Genomic DNA, 16,059 nt, shown 5'->3' on the forward strand with positions numbered 1-16,059 from the left:
CTGCCTTGCAGGAGGTTGAGGGATCAATCCCAGACTCGTTCCTCCTAAATCAAATGTGGCACGATTTACATTGCTTTCCTTGATGAATCCTCAATCGACGCTTCAGTTTATCTGTTCCACCCAACTGAAACAACTCTCTTTCCGTGGTACTTGTGGAGATGCAGAGGCATTCTCGGTCTCTAGTAGGAACAATTACTACTCACTAGCATTCCTATCATTTAGCGACTGTAAGGCCTTGACCAGCGCCGTTATTGATCTAGATTTGTGAGCTGCTGAAACGAGTTCTACTCTCGAGAATAGGTGGAAAATCCCAACTTTTATTTACTTAGATTTATATTTACGCCAGTTCCGATCAATCATCGAGTAGCAAACATTGACATGTACAGTTCGTAGCGGAAGCAAATGAACCACGAGTTGCAACAGCTGTTGGAAGAACCATTTATCGTTCACATCGCGAAAATCGGACAACTGCGTTCACGTAGCCAGAATGTTGAACTGTAACCCGGTAAAAAGGGTTCTTGGCAACGATCCGTCGGGCACAAAAAGGCAAGCTGCGCGGCGAGCAAGGTGGATTAATCGGATCAAAGACGATTTATGGACTCTCCATGGCTGGCGACATGCATTAAATATTGGACGTCTGACGACAGTTATTCATGGAAATAACGAATCTGAGACCTCGCGTTTTACTTAAGCTTTGGGAAATCAATTTTAGGAACACCCCTATTTTTTTTTTGCTGTAACAAGTTTAATACAGGACTTTTTGTCTATTGGAGGCTTCCGAGACTCTTGAAAGAAGCCTCTTGAAAGGGAGCTTCTGATCCTCTTGAAGGGAGGCTTAAGATCATTCGTATGAAGGCTTCAGGACCTCTTGAAATGCAGTATTCGAGCCACCCAAAAGGATTCTCCTAAGCATCTTAAAAGTACGCTTCCATGCCCCTTGAAAGAAGAATTCTCAGCTTCTTAAAGATAAGTTTCCGGGCCTCTTGAAAGGCGACTTTCGAGCCACTGAAAAAGAGGCTTCTGAGCATATTACAAGAACGCATCCAGCCCTCTTGAAAGTAGGGTTTCGAGACTCTTGATATGAGGCTGCCGTGCCTTTTGAAAAGAATTCTCCGAGCTGCTTGGATGGAGGCTTCCGAGAAGCGTAAAAGGATGCTTCGAAGCATCTGAGCTTTTTAAAAAAAAAAAGCCTTCGTGTCTCTTAAATGGAGGTTTCCGTATGTTCAGACTTCAGATTTCAGTTCAGAAGCATTTTGTTAACATATTATTCAATATACTGTTTCAAATAGGTAGATTGCATCGAAGATTTTTTTTTTAAATTGTTCTTTCAATGTTTTGTCATTTCGATCTTTTATCGCACAGCCCTTCATATACTGTGCTTGTTTTGGAGGGCAGGATTCAATAGGCTTTGATTTAATAATTGCCATGCATTATGTACAAGACAAAGTTTTGAATTTAAAAATTCTTCTTCTTCTTCTTCAATGACTCTACATTCCAACTGGAACTTGGCCTGCTTTCCAACTCAGTATTCTATTAGCATCAGTTAGCAATTGAAAGCTTTTCTATGCCCGCCATTGCATGAGTATGTATCTTGTGTGGCAAGTACAATGGATACACTATGCCCAGGGTGTCGAGAATGTTTCCCACCCGACAACATCCTAGACCGGACCGAGAATCGAACTCACCATCTCCGGATTGGCAATCCTACGCCTTTGCTCGGAAGGCTACTGGAGAGTGTTGAAAATTACACAATTTAAAAACATTATCAATAAGTTTTGATTCGTGTTATTCGACGTTTCTAATGTGCTTCTCTTATTACTACTGTCAAGTGGATAATCCTGGGCTTTTAATTTTTAGTTATTGGCAACATATATAATGTACAGCCAAAAATGTCGCTCGGCCGAACTTGTCATTTGACAGAGAAAGTCGTTTGGCCGAATAAGTCACATGTCCGAAAAAACCGGTTGGTCGAAATGGTCGTTTGACAGAAAAAGCCATAACATTTTTTCGAGTAATTCTACTTCTGCTCCAACGAAAATTCTTTATTTTTTGCTTTTTGAATATTAAGAAATTTTGGGTTTTTTTTTTAAAGCAGATCTTCCATATCTTCCAGAAAATTTTATTTGATTTTTTCATAACTTCAAATATTTTCCTATTTTTCAAAATTATCAAACAATAATAAAACAAATGGCTGACTAAGAAAAATTTTATGCAAATTTATGTCCATACTCATCTGTGGACACATCAACTAGTCATGATTTTTTTTTAGAACATTACACATGGAATAAAATAAGGATTAATATTTCATTCAACATGCAGTAACGAAAAGTTGATCTTTTCCACTAATGCTGTTTCTATTCAAAGTGTTTCAAAATTCCTCTAATTAGTATGTTTAATTCTTCAAACAGCAACTGATGGTTAACAAAAGAGTCATCGACTTAGAAGATAGAAGTTGATTCAGGATGAGCTTTCTCTTCATGGACGTAACATCGAGCTTCGAAAGCCGACGAAATAATGCAAAAACTGTTCATTCATAAAGTTTTTCCATATCTATGGAACAAAAAATCAAGCACATGATGCCATGAGCAAAAATGAAATAATCCATCATCGCATCGGCGCCCACTACAAAGACCAATTCCGTTAGTTCTCCCGAAATAGCTCCCAGTTTTCACCGAAAAAAAAAAAACAGAACTGAAATCCTCCACGCCATAGAGAATCGGCGCGCGAGTTTTCATATCACTTCTTTTGCATTGAGAAAATACGCCAGCCCGTGTTTATTAGCCGGCTGCATAAAACTCTTTGAAATGCACCCAAGCAAATATCGAGCTGCATCGCCAAACTTTGCGCGATGCATCATTATTTCCATGCCATGTCTTATAGCTACTGCGAGGGCAGGTCCGGCAGCCAGCTAGCGTCGTCCGCGAGCTAAATGCGCACAAAGGCATCCGAGCGACGTCGTCGTCGTCGCCGTTCTTCCATCTATGGCAGCAGAAGAATCACCTCATAATAAAGTGTAGCAAAGTGCACCTTTTTTGGCAAAGAAAAATAATTATTATCTATATCTTTTCCAATCTTACCGTATCGTACCGAGTAGCAAAATCATTTTCTCCGAACAAGAAATCCTAATTTTTTTCCCCGCAAATCAAACTTTGAGACAAATTTTTCGATTGTCCCAAACTCCGCTACTTGGCATTTTTTGCCATTGTCTATTGCATTTCGTAGTTATTTTTCGACGACAGTCATATTTTTGTCACTTTTAGATTCTGTTTCTGTTGTATTACGGAGCATATAAATTAAAGTCTCCATCAATCTAGCTCGAGTTTGAGAGTCTGTGGGGCAGTTTCCACCATTTTTCAATTTGAGCGCGCGCGAAAAGTGGAGGGGGTTCAGCTGCCCATCACACGGAGTAGGGCCCTCCATCGAGTGGCTCTCGAGAGGAAAAAAGAAGAAAAAACATCGTCGTCGTCGTCGTCATCGTCGACGTCGGGGGGTTTAGACAACAAAATATACGGCAAGCGGTCAAACTATTCCCCATGATGATGGAACAACAAGTCTTCTCGCTCTCGCCTCCTGGTCTTTGCAGCAACCGGCGGTGCGGCAGCAGCACGGCGAGATGTTCGCGGATTCGTTGAAGCCTTGCCGATCCACAGCGAAGTTCGGAATAGAGTGGGGTCTGTGTAATTTTGTTCACGTCGTGGTTCGTCTCTCTTTAACAAAAGAGGTTCGGCGATAGTTTTGCTTTTAGTTTGAAAATGTATACGTGCGAAGACTTCTAAGGCTGGAGGGGAATGGAATTCATCTCAATTCTTTTGTCGATACTTAGTCCAACTTTCGGTGCACGTTCAATGCGTTTTTTTAAGTATGTAGCATTATAATTATTGACGTCTACAGAATCATAACTTTTTCGAATTGATCAAAAATAGCTTATCGGTAGAAGTCATACCTAATGTAACCGAAATTTTGAAATGGTTCAACCGCATTTCAAATCACAATTCAAATATGTAAATCATTTTCATCTGCTCCACGCCACCCACTCGAACTGAACCATTCTTTTAATTTAGTTAGTCGATTAGATCTAAATTTTCTACAAGAGTGCTCACATGATTTTGCTCCTGCTGTTAATCAAAGATCAAATCAATTTAAGTTCTTCTCAAAGCTCCCAATTCTACCATTTTATCACTACAGAAAAAAGTTAATCCAAATGCCTTTACGAAATCCTATCAAACTTTGACCGACCTTGCTTTCCCTCACAAATTCCTCCATCCCACACTCGAGCATATGTGTGACCCTTTTCCTTTCTTCTTTTCAGCTTTTATCCTACAAAAAGGAGCCACATATTTCTTCGATCACCCAGCTTGACACAATCAAAGGGGTTTGAGGTTGTGACAATTTCCAAACTTTAATTAATTCTCGCCAAAATTGATTAATGGCCAATATCGGCAAGATAACCCGAACTCTTATGGGAACCGCGTCCTGCCTCGGTGTCTCGCACGGTCTCATGCTTTTGCAGCTCGTTCAGGTACGGTGACTTTGAAGAAATTCTCCCACGCTTGAACCTTTCCTGTCTAGGTGGAATTCCCTCACAGGACAAACGGTGATATATGCGAACCAATGTCGTTGCTCTTGCTCCCCCACCCCGCAGCGACCGCGGAAAGGTTTGAAACAATAAAATGCCCTACCGAAGAAATCCTGGGAAATTCCTTCGCCCACCCTTTGCGCTATTATTGCAGTCTCGATTTAGTTTATATGTTCCAATGGAACGTACCTACAATCGTGTGCGCGGGGAATGGAGGGTAGTTTCGTTACGCTTCCTTGAGCTCCGAAATGGGTGCATTACCGTTTCGTGTGCGGTTTGTAGGCAGTGTGTATGAACATCGAATGTCCTACCACAATTTTCGCTGAGAAAGGAAGTGCTTATGGGTTGACTAATTTGAGAAAGCGATTAATTCCAAAGTGATCCAATTTCTCGAAGTTTGCACAACGAAGGAGCAACACTATTCTGTGTTCCCACGCGGGTGATAGAATCACCCCGCGGAACGCGTTGTCACGAGGGTATCCAAATTTGCATTCATTATGCAGAGTGTACCCATGTACGGGAGGTAAATCACGCAACCATCATCGCTTACCTACTTATGGGTGGGGTATGGAAAAAAAATCTTTATCAAACTATCGAAGGTGTTCTTTTATCGTACAACAAAAGTTCACTGAAAAGCGATAGACTCACTCTAAAAACGATGGAGGAATGCTCTCGGATTGCTGAAATTCTAATTTATTCTATTTATTATAAAAAAATATTGTTCGTGTTCAAACCAAATAGAAGAAAGGCTGTATCATCACTAGTTGGATCTATTTTTATGACATTCGGATTTCCTGAAGGCGTCACCCACTACGGTTGTCGCTCATGTCGGCAGTCCCAGGTTCCGATAAACTAGAATCGGAAGCAACTTCAATTACCATTTAGGTTGTTTTGCCAGCTCGCGTAGGAAGGCAGGTGAAATGGGAGTGATTTTCATCAATTTTCAGGGGGGAAAACGCGAACGCGATGATATGGCTAGTGTGCTACTTCAGGCAGCCAAGTATGCCCGCTCATAAGAAACGGAAACGGAGTGGTTAGCGAGCTTCCGGAACAACTTCCGCTTCTTGTCGCAATAGGTTGGTAGTTTTGTTTTTGTGCTGCCCCCATGCTGGGAATTAAGTCTTTTTTGATGTGTGGTAATTTTCCGCTTGGCGTTTTGGCATGTTGGTGAATAATCAAGGAGATTGTGTTCACAAGCTTTTCAAGTGGGTTATTTAGAAGATTTTTTGTTGACCCCGAACATTGAAATTATTCAATCAGTGCTTTGTGAATAGTAAACATGTGTTACACGGTGTAGAGATGTGCTGTACATTATTCATCACCGGATACCTGATTTATTATACCTCCTAATAATATAACAATCGACCACCACCGTCAAAAATGATGTCTCATATAATTTTATATTCGATTCTTCTAAAATCTTCAATTTCAATTTCCAAAGAAACCAATATTACACCAATAACTAAAAATATGAAACCCAGATTAATCTTCGGTGCGGTGGTAGCGAGAAAAGCACGTTAGAAAAGTCAAAATAGAACTTTAGGAAAACAAATGTCATTATTTCCATTGATTTTAATTTACTGAAACAGACATTACACTTTCAATACTTTCAGTAAGCGTTTCGCTCTTTAACCTTCCTACAGTGCTAAAAAAAAATACACTTACGATGTTCGGGTCATATGACCCGGATTTGACTTGGCAATATCTCGAGCATTTCACAGCCAAATTCACATGTTTATATACCAAAATAATCCTCAGCTCATATTTTTTTCGAAACTGACCTCAGATTGTTGATCGGCTAAACCTACATCCTGTAATTGTCGGAGGAAGGATCGTCAGTTGGCGACTTTGTATAGACGAAAATTGCACACGAATATCGCGAATGAACGATTTTATTGCTCTTTTTTCTCAGAAATGTACATAATACTATTTCAGTAATGATGAATCATGAATGCAGACAATATTTCTACAGTTGTTCTAGGTTCTCCAAACCATTCTGGATTTTAGAGCCTTGGCCTACCAAATCAATTACGCTTGGTACGAAACCAATAGCAACCCATGTTGCCCATACATGCCCTTAGAGGCCATGCGCATGATTTGCGATCAAGATATGTTTAATCCGGATGTTCTAAGTTCTCCAAATCATTCTGAAGCTCAGACAAATAGGTCTACCAAGACAACTGGGCTTGATATCAAGCCAATAACAACCCATGCAGGCCCTTAGAGGCTTTGTGCATGATTTACGATCTAGATATGTCCAAACCGGATATTCCAAGTTCTCCAAACCAGGTCAGCCGGGGTTCAATCGAAGACAACAATAACCCATACATATTCTAGAAACCATATGCATAATTTATGATCTAGATATGTCCAAACCGCATATTCTAAATTCTCCAAATCATTCTGGAGTTCAGACGAATTGATCTATCAAGACTATTGGGCCTGATATCAAGCCAATAACAACCCATACAGGCCCTTAGAGGCCATGTGAATAATTTACGAACTAGATATGTCCGAACCGTATGTTCTAAGCTCTTCAAATCATTCTGGAGTTCAGACAAGTAGGTCTGCCAAGACAACTGGGCTTGATATCAAGCCAATAACAACCCATGCAGGCCCTTGGAGGCCATGCGCATAATTTATGATCTAGATATGTCCAAACCGTATGATCTAAGTTCTCCGAATCATTCTGGAGCTCATACGAATTGATCTATCAAGATTACTGGGCTCGATATCAAGCCAATAACAACCCATACAGGCCCTTAGAGGCCTTGTGCATGATTCACGATCTAGATATGTCCAAACCGGATGTTCCAAGTTCTCCAAATGATTCTGGAGTTCAGACGAATTGATCTACCAAGATTACTGTGAGATCGTGAGATATGAATAAATTGAAGGGAGATCAAGGTATTTATTTTGTAAATAATTTATCTCATCCTATCCTTAGAGTAGAATCAGCAGTGATTCAAATCATTCGGGGCCGTCAGTTTGAACATGAATCTGAAAAAATAATTTTCCCAGAAGCTGTTCTAGATTCAAGTTTTATACCAGTCAACCGTCCAAAAAATAAAACTAATATAACTCTCATTTCTATTTTCTGCAGATTTAAATGAATCACGAGATTCAAATATTTTTCAATTGTTTTGGTGTATGAATGCGTCATTTTATCTACGCATCAATTCACGTTGCAATTACGGCGCCTTTCTTGGCAGCAACATAATGATTTCATTTAATTGAAAATTTGAAAAACATAAATGGAACACTGTTGGGGAATCCAGCGAGTTTGTTCTATTTTGCTCCCGATTCAAACTAGAATAGGTAGTGGTCGAAAATTTGGAATAAAACTGAATCACTACTGATTTCACTCTTATACGTGACAGTAAGCTTTTCAACCATTGAAATGAAAAGTAGGCTTTGGAATTAAAACAACAAAAATTGAAAACAAATTGTTTCCCAGCAAACGCAGACTTACAGGTGCCATTTGTTCGCGTTTTATCAGGGGAACGACACCCAATTTTTTCACTATGGATTTTGACAGGTTTGCCTGTTCGTGCTTTTTTGGGTGATAAATTTATCCCCCAGTGTCAAATCACCCCAATACTGATTTATTTTGCAATAGTATGTGCGCGAATTTTGAATGTTTACGTTTTTACAGGAGAATATGATGCAAAACGCCCATTTCACTCAGTAATGCGACATGATACAATCATGAGAAAATAGAGAAAAAATGAACGAACTATGAATTAAAACTATTTTAGACTCGATTCCATGCTTTAAACTTAAGAATGTTCAACTTATTCGCTCAATTCTTTAGAATGCTGCTTGCATAAGGCACTGTCTATGCCTTCGTTCGTTTTATATCATTTTCACCCTGGAAGTTGTTTGTGTTGCATTCGCAGTGCACTCGTATTGGTGACTCAGAAAAGATGTGACAAAGATGGCGTAGCTTGTCATCCCCGTGCGTTTTATGGTCAACACGTACCAAAAGTGACTGTTTTTAAATGCAAATTGCAAGAAATACAATTAGATCAGTGGGATACCTATACATCGAAGTGACCGCTTCTCAAGGTGCGTATTGATCTATTTACCGTGAAAGTTTGGTCCATCGGTCTGCTTTAGTTTGAATATTTAGTCAGGAAATAGTTGTACGAATTTTGATTCTTTGATTCGAAATCCGTCCACGATGGACGGACTTCGATTCAGGTGGTGTTGTTCATCATTTTAACAAGTTTTTCGTAGCTTTCAATACTTGAAAGTGGAACACTGTAAAAATAGAGGCTCTTGTGAACCAGTAACAACGAGGATGGTTTTATTTGCATTCGATTCGAATTTTCTAGAGGCATTGACATATGCTGAAGTGCTTAAGTGTACGATTTTCGGTGCCCCACAGTATGCAGGAAGTCAGGGACCCAATCTCGTGCCCGTTCCATTCTACCATTTTGTGTCTTTCTCTATAGAGAATAGTGAACTAGGATAAAAGATGAAAACGGTATGCAACCTGTTTCCAAACAGAAAAATTGTTAGAATATAAAAAGTATACACCTGTGTTCAGAATAATAGCAGCGGTTGCCGTTTTTCATACAAAATGGTCAACTTTGACAAGCTGTAACTTAGTACCCCGATGACCGATTGAGCTGAAATTTTGGCAGTGAACTACAAATATGTTGAAATTTATACTTATATATATTATATTATATATACTATGTATATTATATTTATACATATTATGTATCAATTTTTTCGAGTGGCGCGTTCAAAAATTACGCACTAGGTCACATTGTTCAAAAAAATAGCACATTTTATTTTTGATATATTGGCCAATTCAAATGTCAAATTCCACAATTTGTATTTTTTAAATTATAAACTTAGTGTCTCATAGCACCTGAGTTCAAATTTATAACATTCCAATCAATAGTTTTTCTGATATTTACAAATCAAAAACTGCTATTATTTTGAACAATTTGACCTAGTGCGTATTTTTGAACGCGCCACTCGAAAAAATTGATACATAATATGTGTAAATTTCAACATGACTATAGTTTTTGATGATGATTTTTGGTAAAAATTTTCACGGTTCAGAAAAGTGTCCCCGAGTACCGTTTTGCTTCGAATTGCCGAAGCGTCCGGCACTTCAATTGTTATTTGACTTTATTTACCATCTCAACAAGTATTTCTTGGATTATCAATGCAGGGAACGATTCTAAGACTTGAAACCATTTTAACAAATGTTAGTAATCCGTGATCTGTGGTTAAAACTTGAAAATTAGAGGTGAATGTTGAAGGCATGTCATAATCAACGGTGAATTTCGTTTTACTTAGAATGCAGTTTAAGACTCAACATTAAAAAAACTAAGCTCATATTTTCTATATTCTATAATTTGCAAGGGGTATTAGTAATTTATTAACATAGTATGATAGCACTCTTTGTCATCAATTAGAGAAATTGCTTGGGAATTCATAGTTTTGTAATTTTTATTACATTTTCTTTATGTCCGGACTTCGAGACAAGTTTTTACAATAGGGTTTTTTTAGGGGTATTGAGATTATTACATATCTTGAATCTATTATAAAAACTGAGCCTAAATGCAAAATTTAATGAATTTTGGAGCACGGGAACTATTTAAAATCAATTTCGAAAATCTTAATAATTTCGCGTATTGAACACCCCTAACTTGGCCGAGCTGTCAACCTGTGAGCTAACTGCCAAGCAGTCAAATTTTCAAAACTTTTAAAATGGATTTTTATTATCAAATTTAGGGTCTATGGGTGAGAAAAAAAAAGTTGTAGCTCAGAAAAAGGTGTTCTATCGAATGAATTAAGAAAATCAGCATGTTTTTCAAAATAAAAAAAAACCCAATTGCTTCGATTTCCTGACATGCTGGAATAATGTGTAATAAATGTTTCTCAGTTAAGTTAATTGAATTCAATGATTCGAAATGAGCAAGCATAGTGACAATTTTCAGATGGCGGTGGTGTGTTAACGTCAAACACAAGAAAATCGATGGAAGCGCCATCAGTGGTCGATTGACCAGCTACAAAAAATTGAATGTTAAAAAGATGAACGATGGAACTATTGTTGAGTGAGACGTCTGCTTCTCTGTGCACATATTGTGAATGGTATCACTTTATTAATTGCACAGAAGTAGCAAAACTTGCTTTCAGTTTCTAGTGAAAGTTTGTCTTCAGAAGCAAAAAGAATGGTTATCACATTTTTGTTAAAAAAAAACAATTGCTTTTATGTGCAACAATAAATTTGTGAAAAATATTCCGCGAAAAAAAAATCCGAGGAAGTTTAAATGGAAAAAAAATCTGCTGAGAATTCGGATGTATTGGATGAAATTCCTTTGGAAATTCGGATGAATTTCCTTTGGAAATTCGGATGAATTTCCTTTGGAAATTCGGATGAATTTCCTTTGGAAATTCGGATGAATTTCCTTTGGAAATTCGAATGAATTTCCTCTGGAAATTCGAATGAATTTCCTCTGGAAATTCGGATGAATTTCCTCTGGAAATTCGAATAAATTTCCTCTGGAAATTCGAATGAATTTCCTCTGGAAATTCGAATGAATTTCCTCTAGAAATTCGAATGAATTTCCTCTGGAAATTCGAATGAATGGAATTGGATGAATGGAAGATTGAATGGAAAAAAATTCTGCTGAGAATTCGGATGTATTGGATGAATTTCCTCTGGAAATTCGAATGAATTTCCTCTGGAAATTCGAATGAATTTCCTCTGGAAATTCGAATGAATTTCCTCTGGAAATTCGAATGAATTTCCTCTGGAAATTCGAATGAATTTCCTCTGAAATTGAAATGAATTTCCTCTGGAAATTGAATGAATTTCTCTGGAAATTGGAATGAATTTCCTCTGGAAATTGAATGAATTTCCTCTGGAAATTCGAATGAATTTCCTCTGGAAATTGGAATGAATTTCCTCTGGAAATTGGAATGAATTTCCTCTGAATTGAATGAATTTCCTCTGGAAATTGAATGAATTTCCTCTGGAAATTGAATGAATTTCCTCTGAAATTGAATGAATTTCCTCTGGAAATTGAATGAATTTCCTCTGGAAATTGAATGAATTTCCTCTGAAATTGAATGAATTTCCTCTGAATTGAATGAATTTCCTCTGAAATTGAATGAATTTCCTCTGGAAATTGGAATGAATTTCCTCTGGAATTGGAATGAATTTCCTCTGGAAATTCGAATGAATTTCCTCTGGAATTGGAATGAATTTCCTCTGGAATTGGAATGAATTTCCTCTGAAATTGAATGAATTTCCTCTGAAATTGAATGAATTTCCTCTGGAAATTGAATGAATTTCCTCTGGAAATTGGAATGAATTTCCTCTGAAATTGGAATGAATTTCCTCTGAAATTGAATGAATTTCCTCTGAAATTGGAATGAATTTCCTCTGAAATTGAATGAATTTCCTCTGGAAATTGGAATGAATTTCCTCTGAAATTGGAATGAATTTCCTCTGAATTGAATGAATTTCCTCTGGAAATTGAATGAATTTCCTCTGAAATTGAATGAATTTCCTCTGGAAATTGGAATGAATTTCCTCTGGAAATTGAATGAATTTCCTCTGGAAATTGAATGAATTTCCTCTGGAAATTCGAATGAATTTCCTCTGAAATTGAATGAATTTCCTCTGAATTGGAATGAATTTCCTCTGAAATTCAGAATGAATTTCCTCTGGAAATTGAAATGAATTTCCTCTGGAAATTGGAATGAATTTCCTCTGGAATTGGAATGAATTTCCTCTGGAAATTGAATGAATTTCCTCTGGAAATTGAATGAATTTCCTCTGAAATTGAATGAATTTCCTCTGAAATTGAATGAATTTCCTCTGGAAATTGAATGAATTTCCTCTGAAATTGAATGAATTTCCTCTGAAATTGAATGAATTTCCTCTGGAAATTGAATGAATTTCCTCTGAAATTGAATGAATTTCCTCTGGAAATTGAATGAATTTCCTCTGGAAATTGAATGAATTTCCTCTGGAAATTCGAATGAATTTCCTCTGGAAATTCGAATGAATTTCCTCTGGAAATTCGAATGAATTTCCTCTGGAAATTCGAATGAATTTCCTCTGGAAATTCGAATGAATTTCCTCTGGAAATTCGAATGAATTTCCTCTGGATGAATTAAATTCGGATGAATTACCTGTGGAAATTGAGGTGGATTTCCTGGGGAAATTCGGATGAACTTCCTGGGGCGATTCGGATGAATTTCCTGGGATGAATTTATTGTGAAAATTCGGCTGAGTTTCCTGGGAAAGTTCGGATGAATTACCTGGGGAAAGTCGGATGAACTACCTGTGGAAAGTCGGATGAATTTTCTGTGGAAAATCGTATAATTCTTCTGCGGAAATTGGGATGAATTTGCTGTGGAAAATCGGATGAATTTCTCGTGAAAATCTAAATGATTTTTTTTTGTAAAACTGATTGTTTTCCTGTAGAAATTTGATTTAATTCCATCTTATGCCTACGGAAAAAATTGCAGTGGAATTTCGAATGTTTTTTTTTTTGTAGAAATACGAATGTGAAAATTTGAATGAATTTGTTATGGAATTTCGAATGATTTTCTTGTGGCTGTCCGGATGTTAAAAATCATTCTCTCCAACAATTTACCCCACCAGTTAATTCAACAATTGAACCTATCCCATAAATAAGCCGAACGAATCGGTACTGATGCAAGACATTTCTTAATAAAACACCTAATGTGTTGGAAAGCGAGCAGGTTGTATAGAAATAGTATTGAAATGTGTTATTTATTTGAATTAATTAGGATTTTTATAAATACTTCTGGGAGATTTAGAGGTGTAGAATGTCTTGCAAATGTCAATGAGAAGTTATGTTAGTTTGCAAATGAACACATAAGCAATTCAAAAATTTATTCTTGATGTAGCGAATATCTCCACCGAAGCAAATACAATCGTAAAACATCATCGCCACAACAGTGTAGTTTTCGTTTATTATGGGGCCACGAGTTCACAAAAATGCATTCAACTCGGGCCATGCACTCACGAATCCTTTATTTCAACTTATCAACACTTGCCGTAAAGCACACCGATGATGGCACTCGCTGTATGCATTTTTCGAGGAATCGGATGGCGGCGGCAATGCATCGGTGCAACGAAAAAAAATGGGTAAAAAGGCCTTCGAACTTCGTGTGCATGAAGGCGATGATGCATTCATTCTTGGTATCGATCCAAACAAAAAGCCAGACGACGACGGGAGGCAAAAATCACCAGCTTGGGAAATTCGAAGTGACGCGTCCGATTCGACTCCTTTTTGTGTGCAGCGGATATGTGTTTCAAGAAAGCTTGAACTCGTAAATAGGCTGTTCAAAACGTAGGGCCTATGTTCTTGCCAATTAGGATACAGTGGGCAAAACCGGTATTGAAAGTGTTATTTTTGATTCGCATCATGACTAAGCCTCATGACAACCACATGAAGAAAATTACAAATTATTTTGTGACAAATCTGATTTGATGCTCATGAAGAGTTTTCTCAGAACATATGATCAACGGAAATTATTCGAAATACTGAAAAAAAAATCTTAAAAATGTTTGCCCATTGTGCTTTAAATACCTACAAGAACCAATATGAACCTATCCAAACAATTAACCGCCCCGGAAACCAGAACACTTCCCCCGTTAATTTCCGTTAGTGGTAGGCACCTATCCGGATCGGAAGGAACATGTGGGTGGTGGTTGTACACCTTCGTGTTTGCACCTTGAGCCTCTGCACAGCAGAAGGCGAAGAAAACTTTTCAATTCTTTTGACGTGTACCGACGTGCACTTCACTCGGAATTGAAGACAATACAGTTTAGGGGAAGTTGGCGTGATTTCCATCTCCCAAAATGATCAATATTGTTTGACAGATATAAAATTTCGCTCACCATATCAATTTGAAACACGTTTAGTTTTATTGTTTAACTTAAAATTGTGTTTTGCAAAACAAAAGGTTTTTTAAGTGTATCAATCAATACAAAATTTGTGAATATGTTCGCATCCGTGAATTTTTGAACCATTTTACCCTATCCGGCGAACATTCGAGCAACGATCGAGGAAGTGAAACGCGATTCAAGAAGGTAGCGACTCTCCAATCTAATCGAGAATCATGACGACACGATGGGTCATGATTTTTCGAGCGCCGATGATTTGGGGAAACAAAAGACGTCAAATCAATCATGCTGTCAGCTCAGCTGAGCTCCCGCGAAACACGACCGTTTTCGCCGGTTTTTTGACAATCGAAGTGATGAGAATTTAATTGCTTCGGCGAATCAAACATCGCACCCGACTAACGACGCGGCGAGTGCAATTTTGAACGAAGCGACGTTGCTTGAGGCGGTTGCGCGACTTGTTTTCGTGTGATCCTTTTTATCGAAAGAAATAGAATTGGGTGGGGGGTGTCAGAAGGTTGGTATTGTACTCACCTGGCTGTTTTGGTAATCTTCGGGTACAAGTCGAATCGGTTGGATTGAATGTGGGGTTATCTGTAACGAGCGAGAAGCGGTTAGAGTCATCGGGAAATTGATGTGGGTTGCTGGTGGGGTGGTCTGAGAGTTGCATTTAGATTTGGTCAGTTTTAGTTGAACGAAAACGGAAATCATAAGACAATGCATTTTTTTTTTTGCTTGTTCCAAAGATCTCAAACTGTGTATTCATTTTGGTTTGAACGGCCGAAAGTGTCCCTGCTGCTACTAGCTTTCTTATCATGGGTCTCGATAATTTTTAGCTTTTATATTCCTCATTCGTGAGACCCATTCTCGCTTACATCACAATCACAAGCGAATTCTAATCAGAACTTGCCGAGGGGAAACGAATCTGCTGAAGCGCGCTCTCGTGGACAATAGTACAAGTGAGAGAAGCGATTGACGATCGTTGTGTATCGTGGGATGCATACATGTCGGTGGGCATAGACGGACGGTGTAATCGGTGGAATGAGAAATCTAACTGGAATATGTGAAATTAATCGAATTAAAAAAAACTCAATAAGAATCTGTTGTAATAAGAAATAAGAGATGATATTCACGTTATATGAATCCTATTGGATATTTATCAAAAATAGGATTTCAAAGGATCGATCTGAAATATCGAAATTTAGGAACCAATTCAACCAGAATAGGCCTCTGAACCACAATTCAAAAACGATGGAAATAAAATAAAGGAATGATATTACTATTGATTTTCAAGCCAAATGAGAATAAACTGAAGGAGCGATTAAGCATAATCTACATTGAATCAAACTTGGCTTTTGTATTCGTTTCGCACACATTTTTGTTGTAGTATATGACGGGCCATGGGAACTAATTATAAGTGCTTCTGTCACGTCCGCTGAAGGCCATGAGTTCAATCCCTGATTTGTCTCGTTTATTTTTTTTTGTTCTCACCAGAGGTAAAAGTATTTGCTCTCAGTTCATAATAGGCGTTTTCTCTTCATTGGAGGTGTAATAAATGACAAAAGAAAAC

General features: G+C 37.9%; 1 protein-coding gene across 6 annotated transcripts in view; it reads right to left on the minus strand.

Moving 5' to 3' along the window:
• LOC134227502 (homeobox protein prospero) overlaps positions 1 to 16,059 on the minus strand; it is a 352,970-nt gene that overhangs the window by 239,635 nt on the left and 97,276 nt on the right. For all 6 annotated transcript variants that reach the window (XM_062709046.1, XM_062709079.1, XM_062709071.1 and 3 more), the window contains exon 2: positions 15,024 to 15,083. The gene's annotated coding sequence lies outside the window, so the exon portion shown is untranslated. The remainder of the gene's footprint in view (positions 1 to 15,023; positions 15,084 to 16,059) is intronic.

This window comes from Armigeres subalbatus, chromosome 1 (assembly GCF_024139115.2).
Source record: "Armigeres subalbatus isolate Guangzhou_Male chromosome 1, GZ_Asu_2, whole genome shotgun sequence".
NCBI lineage: Eukaryota > Metazoa > Arthropoda > Insecta > Diptera > Culicidae > Armigeres > Armigeres subalbatus.